The following is a 10335-nucleotide window of genomic DNA, read 5'->3' as shown; positions in this document are numbered from 1 at the left end:
GAAAAGTAGCAATGAGACCATAATAAACATTTCATGCAGATAAAAAAAGAAATAAAAAATTTATGCACAGATCATGGAGGTTATACATCAATGGATATGGATTCGAGATAAATTAATAAGCTTGGAAACTTACAGAAGCATTGCATAGCCAACAAAGCTTTAGAAATCATGTACCAAAATGATTTCAAATACTATTTATTTTTTGATCAAATGATGGGATAGATTTTACTAGCAATGGGCAGTCATTATAACATAAGACTTAACATAATCAAACATTTAAGAGAAACATGTGCAGAAAAATTCAACTCAGGCATTACTTTGTTTCCAAAATCGAAAAAGGGAAAAAATAGAAGAGTTCATCTCCAAAAGAGACCACATAATTATTTTATGTGTATAAAAAAATAATACCTTAAAATACTTATTGCAGAAATATCAACTGTTGTTTGTGTTATCATCTAAGGCATAGGGATGGTATTTCTAGTAGAAATTTCCTCAAATACTTAATAATCAACAATGATAATTTCTGTGAAGGTCTCACCAACAGTCAACCATGGCAGAAGCCATGAAATCAATGGTAAAGAGTACTGAGAGATGAAAGTTCAGAGAGAGAAAATTCAGAAGGTTAATCGATCCTTCTAGATGTCTAAATCTGTTATATTGCCCAAAGTCACAAAAATATATGGTCCTTTTATATACAGTTGTAAAGCAATCAAAGTGGGCCGGGTATACATAGGCCCATAAACAGAAACAAGAAAATAATTAATTGGGCTACAACTCTACATGTTATTCCTTGTCATATATCTCCACAGCCCCCCTCAAGATGGAGGGTGATGACACTGCAAGCTTTGGTAAAAGAGAATGATAAGAAGGACTAATAAGAGCTTTCTCCATTATATCAGCAAGTTGGTTGATACTGGAAATAAATTGAAGAGAGATAAGTCCAACATTGAGACACTTATGGACATAATGACAATCGATTTCGATGTGTTTAGTACGCTCATGAAACACTAGATTCTTTGCAATATGTAATGCTGCTTGGCTATCACAAAACGCAGGGACGAGAGCAGTGATTGTCAAACCAAGATCACCCAAAAGTCGAACAAGCTAAGCTATTTCAGCAACAACCCTCCTCACAGCTCTATACTCTGCCTTGGCAGACAATAAATAGATAGTGAGTTGTTTATTGCTTTTCCAAGATACAGGACTACCACCAAGCAGAATATAATGACCTGAGACAGACTTTCAAGAAATGGAGCAGGCTGCTCAATCAGAATCAGAGAAATCTTGGAGAGAAAAATTAGTAGATCGAGAGAGCAATATTCCCTGGGAAGGATCCTTGGAGAGATGTCTCAAAAATATAAGCCTGCTAGTAAATGAGGTTCTAGAGAGCTCTGTAGAAACTGACTTAAATGTTGCACTAAAAATACAATATCAAGTATCGTATGTTGAAAAAAGTTCAATTTACCAACAAGCCTTCTGTACAAGCTGGGATCAGCAAGTGAGGATCCCATGTCCATCGACAGTTTAATGAAAGGGTCAAGAGGGGTAGAGATAAATGAATAATGTTGGTAGTTAAATTCCGTAAGCAAACCAGTAAGGTACTTATGCTGGTTCATCAATTATCCTTCAGGATGAGTATAAATTTCAAGACCAAGAAAGTCATCCACATGGCCCAAGTCTTTAATTTTGAATTGAGCATCCAAAAAATGCTTGAGAGAATAGATCCTATCAAGATCATCACCAGCTAAGAGTATATCATCAACATAAACAGCAAGGATAACAAGTGAAGTTCCTGAGTTTTTAGTGAAAAGAGAATAATCATTTTTTCTAGAAGAATATCCCTAAAAAGACAAGGCCACAGATAGTTTGGAGAACCACCGTCGGGAGGCTTGTCTGAGCCCTGTAAAGAAACTTTCTAAGTCTACAAACTAATAGAGCAGAAGAGGTAGAGACAGAAACCTCAAGACCAGGTGGAACCTTCATGTAGACCTATTCAAGGAGGTCACCATGAAGAAAAGCATTATTGACATCCAACTGAAAAATGGTCCAACCTCTTTTAACAACAATAGTAAGCAACACTTAACAGTGGTGAGTTTTATAATAGGGGGAAGGTATCAGTGAAATCAATGCCTTCCTTCTGTGTATCACCTCTAATAATAAACCTATCTTTATACCTCTCAATAGACCCATCATCCCTTCATTTAATTTTGTAAGCCTATTTGTAAGGTATAGCTTTTTTGTGAGGAGGTAGAGGGACAACGTCCAATGTATGGTTAGCCTCAAGGGCTTGAAATTCTTTCAGCATGGCATCCTTCCAAGTAGGATGGAGTGCTGCATATTGATAAAACTAAGGCTCTTGTGCATGAACCATATCTGGAGTCAACTTGGATGGGATAGTAATAGAAGAACAGATGTACTGACTAAGGTAAGTAGGTGGATAAGTTGCTCTAGTAGATCTTCTGGGAGGAACTGAAACAGAATGAACAGTAATGGCGGGAGTAGGAGAAGACAAAGGCATAGGATTGGATGATAGGTTAGATATAGTAGAAGGATCAGAACAAGGTCTACATAAGGGAAAGAGTTATCAAGAGGGAATATAGCATGAGGGTGAGTAGAGTGATAGGGAAAAATATGCTTATGAAATATAACATCCCTAGAAAAAAAGTACAGAGTGATTTGATAGATTGAGCAATTTGTAACCTTTCTAACCACAATGATAACCAAGGAAAATGCAAGGAAAGGATCTAGGTTGAAACTTATCCCTTCCTACCTTGGGAATAGTGGCAAAACACAAAAACCAAAATTTTTCAGATGAAAATAAATTGGGGAATGTTTGTGAAGTCTTTCAAAAAGAGATGAGCTATTTAAGAGGTTAGAAGACATTCTATTTATAATATATGTGGCTATGAGAACACAATTACCCCAGTATTTTAAGGGTCGGTGATACTGAAATAGTAGTGCTCTAGAAACTTCTAAAAGGTGTTTGTGTTTTCTCTCTACAACACCATTTTGTTGTGGTATGTGAGGAACAATGGTTTGATGAAATATGCCTTGGGTAGAAAAGAATACAGAAATCTCAGTACTTGTCCCAAGCTTAAAGGCATTGTCAGATCTAAAAGTCTGCACCTTTGAATTAAAATGAGAAGAGACCATAGAGACAAAAGCTTTGAGTATATCAAACGCATTGCTTTTACAAGAAATGAGATCACTCCAACTGACCCTAGTGTAGTCATCCACCAAGGTTAGGAAATATCTAAAACCTGAATATGTCTTAATGTCATATGGACCCCAAATGTCAATGTGTACTAATTGAAAAGAAACATTAGTCTTATTGGAGATATCAGGAAAAAAGAGTCGTTGTTGTCTAGCTAATGGACAAATGGGATATATAAAATATTGTTGAGAAGAAATAAAAGGAGAAATAGAGGAAATATATCTCATCTTGCTAAAGGGCATATGCCCTAATCTTTGATGCCAGTATATATCCAATTTGTTTAAACCAGAAGTAGTACAAGTAGGCATGTAATTCAATGAGTTAATAGAAGAGTGAAAACCAGACATGTAAAAGAATAAGAATTAGGAATATTACTGCTAGCAGAATGTAAATTGGAACAAAAAACAGGGAATGGAGCTTCATTGGAACCAGGTACAAGTATTATAGAAGTACTAAATAAGTTTTGAAATAAGTCAGCATCTGGTTGAAAATAGTACAACCTCCCAACAGCTTTACCAATTGCCAGTGGCCTCTTCAGAGAAGCGCCCTGCAAGTAACATTGATATTTAGTGAGATTAGAAACACAGTTCAGCTGGGAGATGAGTTGATGTAAGGAAATAAGATTGAAATGGAATGAGGGAACTAGTAAAACATTAAGTAAAATAATGTCATGCCAGAGATGTAGTGACCCTGTAGATACAACTTTCACTTTATATCCTTTTGGAAAAGTGACTAGGTAAGGTTTAGGAAGGGGTGATAAGTTGTGTAGTAGGTGATTATGTGGAGTCATATGGTTTATAGCTCCTGAGTTTAAAATCCAAGGGTTGATACCTAGATGTGATGAATTGTCCATACATGAACCTACAGAGTTTACAGCATAAGCAGTGAAAAAAACTGCAAAACTTGTAAAAGCAGAATCCCCAGCATAATGTGCAAAGCCTGAGTCCTCTAAGCAATCAGATCCAAAGCCATAACTAGTAGAAATCTTGGCCTGATTGAACAATGTTTGAAGGTGTTCATATTGCTCTGGACTGAAGCCATGCGAGGTTGTGTTAGATTTCAGTCCTTTTGGAGAAAAAGTAGAAGTTATATGTGAAACCTCGTATAGAGTAGTAGTCTGGACACACGAAACTAATTTTCTGGACTTGTTGAACTTGTATTCAGGGGGATAGCCAAACAATTTATGACACTTGTCCACATTGTGGTTAGTTTTCTTACAATACTTGCAAAACAGACCAGTAGAAGTATTAGACGGTCCTTGAGGAAAACCTCCACCTGTCCCTCTTCATGAATAAAAATTCACTTTTTGAGTGAATGACTTGGTGGAGTTCTGGGAATTAAAATTCCTTTTTGTAGGAAGAGTTCTAGATGAGGAGCAGGTTGAATAATTGGGAGTTATAAAAGCTGCAGCATCACCAGAGAAATTGCTGCCAACGGGTGGGATCTTTCTTTGACTCTCATATTATTGCAAAAGAGAGTAGGTTCTACTAATCGATGGAAGAGGATTGATCATTAGAATGTTGCTTTTGACAGTGGAATAAGACTCATTCAATCCACTCAGAAATTGAAATAGTTGTTAATCTTCTATGAACTTTCCTAACGCACCACATGTACAAGTTGGTCCAACATAGGCATTGCTCAATGCATCCCATAGGTTCCTAAGTCTAGTAAAGTACGTGGCTATGTCAGATGAACCTTGAGTGAGGGAAGATATTTCTCTCTGCAATTGAATATATTTGGAACCATTTGAACTACCAAATCATAGATTTATTTCATCCCATATTTCTTTAGTAGTTTTAAGACAAATCACACTAGTATCAATCTCCCTCGACACAGAATTCGTAATCCATGCTTTTACCATGTCATTATATCTGTCCCAATAAGTGAAATAGGGAGAATTAGGGGGCATGTCTGGCTATTCGACCATCAATCACTCCTAATTTATTTTTATCCGGCAAGGAGGTTAACATGCTACTCCTCCACGTGACAAATCCACTATTATCAAAGGGCACACCCATAAGTTGACTGCCCGGATTGTCCGATGGATGGCTATAGAAAGGGAGGGAAGCATCGATAGTAAATGGGGTAAAACCATCAGAAGTAGAATTATTTGATACTGAAGCCATGACTAGATGTTACAAAATCGACTACTATGAAATAGGAACTAACAGTTGACCATAACCGCAATAAAGTGAGGAATGAATAGGATACGATACCAATCTTCTTCACCAGAAGAAGTAAAGACCTTAAGCAACAAAATCGATAAAGCACCGTAAAGCTCTGGTGGAAAGGCGCTTGAGCAGTAACCTAGTTTGCAAGCAAAATCACTCCAGTGAATGCAAACAAAACTATGCACCAAAAAAATACAGCTCGAGTAACCCGTCATATCAAGGATTGTTGAAAAATATGGAATTTTGAGAGACAACCAATGAGGGTAGAGTCGGAAAAAAGACCACGAAGAGTCGATCCAAGGCTCTGATACCATGTGAAGGTCTCACCAACAGTCAACCATGGCGGAAGCCATGAAATCAACGCTAAAGAATACCGAGAGATGAAAGTTCAGAGAGAGAAAATTCAGAAGGTCAATCGATCCTTCTAGATATCTAAATTTGTTAATTTGTCCAAAGTCACAAAAATATCTGGTCCTTTTATATACATGTGTAAAGCAACCAAAGTGGGCCGGGTATACATAGGCCCATATACAGAAACAAGAAAACAATTAATTGGGCTGCAACTCTACTTGTTGTTCCTTGTCATATATCTCCACAATTTCAAATCATGTCAACAGATATAGAAAGAGAACTAGATTATATCTTATATCGTAGGATAGGCTGCATCAAAGGTGAATCTAGAATTTTAAACTTATGGGTTCCTAAATAATGAAAAGGAAAAAAGTTGGTTTTCTAAATATAATAAAAGATCAAGAAAAAAGGCTAAAAATATGATGTTGCCACTACGATTCAATCTCTCATTCCCGGGACCTAAGGGATTTCGGCTACTCCTTCATAGCTGCTGGACCATCCGCCATCTTTGGCTATCAATATATTATTTTATATTAACAATATTCTAAATATAATTATACCATTTTGGAAAAGGTTGGGGAATTCCTGGGAACACCCAAAGACTACTGTAGACCCGTCCTTGGGCTACATTTCTCTTCCCGTTAGACGAATGTGCAAACATGATATTTAATAATTATATACAGTGATCAGTTTTTATACAAAGTTAATGTAGAGTTGAATGTTCTTTTGCAATGGTTATATTCTTAGAATTATATTGCAGTCCTCCACTTCAATACTTCAATATAACCAATTTCTGATGCATCATCATTCCTTATTCTTTTAGCATACCTGAAATAAATCAACTTTTTCACTAATTTGCACTTACAAATTTCCATGGAGCAATTAAACAATTTTTGTCATTTCTAAAGTACCATATGAGTTGTAAAGTAATATATTTCCCCGTCAAACCAAAGCAATTATTTCCAAATAGATTGAAGGGCTCTAGCATGACCAACACAATTTACTCTAGATCATTACTTCGGTAAGTGTTGTTTTACAGGGTAAGTAAGATATATATTAGAAAGAGAAGCAGCTCGATAGTAACTTACCTATATCTTCTAAGAGTCAAAATAGAGGGGAGAATATCTTAGAAAATAGCTACGGAATTCGATTTATGGTCATATTTCCATGGAATAGGGTCAACTCCAAAGATATAGCAGGTCACTGCATTTGAAATGTTCAAGGATTTCTCTCTCCCTCAACCCAACAAAAGTATCTCAGATATGTGCAATGGTACATGCGTGTAAACTATAAAATTATACAAAATAATAATTACTAGACACCATAAATTGTACCTTAAGTGTTGGTTCTAAATTCTCATTTTGATCAATCGCCAAAATGAATCACCCCAATCTAGAGCAACCTTCGCAGGCACAATCCCTGAATTTGTGGAGAACCTATTTGTAACTCAATTAATTGATAGAGAACCCTTTACCAAGTTTTTCGTTCCTCTAATTTTGATGTCACATTTTACATTGCTCATATAAATTTGTTCTCTTTCTAAATAAATCGTGAGGAGATCTCAAGTTGCCTACATAATCATAAAACGCTTGATTTTGTGAAAAACCTGCAAAATGTGTCATAAAATCAAAGTCTTCTATTTGATTAACGCATTTGGTTTAAATTTTTATGCTCGTAGAAAATCTTAAAGAGCAATGTCGTTGCTAAATCAACATACATAAATGGTCCATTGGTCACGTAACATATTTATTAAGTGTTTATCATTCCTTGATCAGCACAATCTATTTTAACCTTTAGGCCAAAATCAGTATCACAAACATCCATTTATCATTTCACATATATCATAATCTAAACTCCCATAAGCTTTAAATAGTACTCATGTAGATTTCGTTTCAGAAGACATTATAATAGAAATAGTTCATACATGTACATGTTAAAGATGACATCTATGAAAGGCCACATGTCCAAGGGAATCTTCCGGTGCTATAGTGGAAAGATAGATCAAGATTGTAATTATCTTTTTGTATGTGTCCAAGCTTGTCTGTGCCCAAACCGATGCCCAACGAACCCAACTAAGCAATACTATTAAAGTTTACCACCTGAATGCATTAAAAACTGAAGATAATTTAAAAATATAATTTAAACAAACTATTAAGTATATGAATTCAAATATATGATGAGAGCGTCAATCATAACAGTCTCTCAAAAAATCATATCAAGGTCTTCAAAAGTAGGATATAATAGTTGCACCCTAGAGAACATTTTCACACAGTTACAATAGATGCTTAAACAGATTCATTTTTGTACATCCTGTAAATGATTTCAATTAACAAAGTCAATCTTGCAGCGTCGAGATAATCTACAAATCATCATCATCCGTAGCATGTCAAATTCCTGAGTATAAAAAATAATGTTCCAGCCAGCATGGATGTATATAATCTTCACTAAGCCTCCTGCATTTGTATGAAGCAATTATTAGTGTCATAATAGATAACTAATATTATTAGTTTGTACAAATTAGTTTCTTCGCCTCTTTGTCATATACATAGGTTCCTATAGCTAAGTTTTTTCAGAGTAATATCACACTAATGAAATCAAATTCAAAAACTCAAACATCTAAAAGCAAAATCTTAAAGTTTAATGGAAAATTCGCTTCTTTGAAGACATTCATTAAACATTTACGACACAAACTCAAACAAAAAAGAAGCAAAATTTAAAATTTAATGAAAAGTAAATTTCTTCAAAGAAATTTATTAAACACCTTCTCTACAAGTAATTTTACCTGAGAAGTTATCATAGTTCATACCTACTTTTTGTCCAATAAAGAATGAACCAAACTCTTACTTCGACTGATAGTATCAATAATATATGTTACACAATCAAATTATACCTACACTAAAACATTTACCCACCAAGTGCATCATTAAAAGTACAACATAGTGACCAAAATAAAGTACACATCAAAAATTCTCCCAACTACAAATACATGGATGGGTAAATATTTTTGCTAATAAAAAAATTGAAAGGAGAAATAAAATTAAATGAAAATTACCATAAACAATAAATCAATGTAAGCAATAACAGAGAACTAAATAATCAAAGAAAAAAGGAAACCATAGAGATTCAAAATTGCATGAAAAGGTTAGTATAAGGGACATGCATTGATGGAAAAACAGGGAGAAAGTAGAGAAAGAAAGAAGAGCAAGAATAAAAATATTAAGATACCATCTGAGTTCAAAAAGCAAAAACTTGTGAATAACATTTATTTTCATTATTCATCTGAAGATGCTACTATATGTATAGTGAAAAACTCAGTTAAAATCATGAAAAAATGAACTTCCCAAAATTATACCCTTTATGAAACATAAAAAAAATATAGGTTTTAAAAAAATGTCAGCAACAAAATTCACCAAAAAATCAAAACTGAAAGAGGAAGAAGATTGCACCAGGGGCTCGAAGAATCAAGAACAGAAATTAAATTTCAAAAAATAAAAAAAGTATAGGCAAAAAAGAAGAACTCAATGGTCACCAAGAAGAGAAAACAAGGAAAAGAAAAATGATAAGTTTTTCAAAAAGAATAAAATTAATGAAATCAAATTAATTTGACTGAAAAGAGGAAAAGTTTGCATGTGGATTTGGGTGAAATAAACACTTGAAAAAGGCACAGGAAAAATTATACAGTCGTAGAAAAACAGTGATGGGTCAGAATTTTCATTCAAGATTTTAAGAAGTAAACATATAAGCTAGCTGAAGAGGAGTACAACATCTACTATATACACATAAAAAATAATTTTAATCATATATAAATAGTAGAATTTTCTATCGAAGAAGATTCGACTGAACCCCGAATTAATGTGAGTCCTCCCCTATTAACAAAAATGTGTTTATTTAAATACCCATGGTCGTACAAGGACCCTCACTTATTATATAACAGTAAATAAATAAATAAAATAAAATAATTTATGTATTCTGAAATGTGGCGCTCTCTGGTCTACATATTATCTTTTTCGCTTAAATTTATTTGGAAAAAAATGAAAACTATTCGAAAAAGTTGTTTCCTAATTAGAGACTGCCTGACTTCTATAATCGTTGCCGCTAACGTTTCTTTCCCAGCAATTAAATTTACTCTTCCGTTATGGAATGACAAAAATATTGTGATAATTTTGAACTTTATTTTGCTACTATCAAATGCAAATCCATATAACATTTTTTAACTTAGAAAGTTTTCGGTTATTTCTCAAAATTCAAATACTATTACACCACCAAATCCCATGAAGTCGAAACTTGGACTCTCAGGAGAAAATTGAAGGAAAGATGTCATTTAAGTCTTGAATGAAATATTGGTAACATCGATTAACTTAAAGTGTTAAGCATAATTAGGACACTTGATTAAGTTAATTGTAGACTTGATTAAAATTTTTAAAACTTTCTACTCTTTTAAAAAATACAAATCTACCCACACCTTTCTCCTTTCCAAATCAACCGTCTATTTCCTCTCTCTCTCTCTCAACAGTCTCTCTTAACTTTCTCCCAACCAACAATTCTGAAAAATTTCTCCCTTCAATCACCGCCGACTTCAAGCTCCGGCGACAAATAGCT

The 10335-nt window shown here is 34.3% G+C and overlaps 1 long non-coding RNA gene across 1 annotated transcript; it reads right to left on the bottom strand.

The window, feature by feature from the left end:
* Positions 1 to 3424: 3424 nt before the first annotated feature.
* Positions 3425 to 5816, bottom strand: LOC124897724. The gene is made up of 2 exons (XR_007054627.1): positions 5431 to 5816; positions 3425 to 3761 (listed from the first exon to the last, which is right to left on the bottom strand). It is a non-coding gene; the product is annotated as an uncharacterized LOC124897724 (long non-coding RNA).
* Between the last annotated feature and the right edge of the window lie 4519 nt (positions 5817 to 10335).

This window comes from Capsicum annuum, chromosome 4 (assembly GCF_002878395.1).
Source record: "Capsicum annuum cultivar UCD-10X-F1 chromosome 4, UCD10Xv1.1, whole genome shotgun sequence".
NCBI lineage: Eukaryota > Viridiplantae > Streptophyta > Magnoliopsida > Solanales > Solanaceae > Capsicum > Capsicum annuum.
This window is presented reverse-complemented; position numbering and strand designations above follow the sequence as displayed.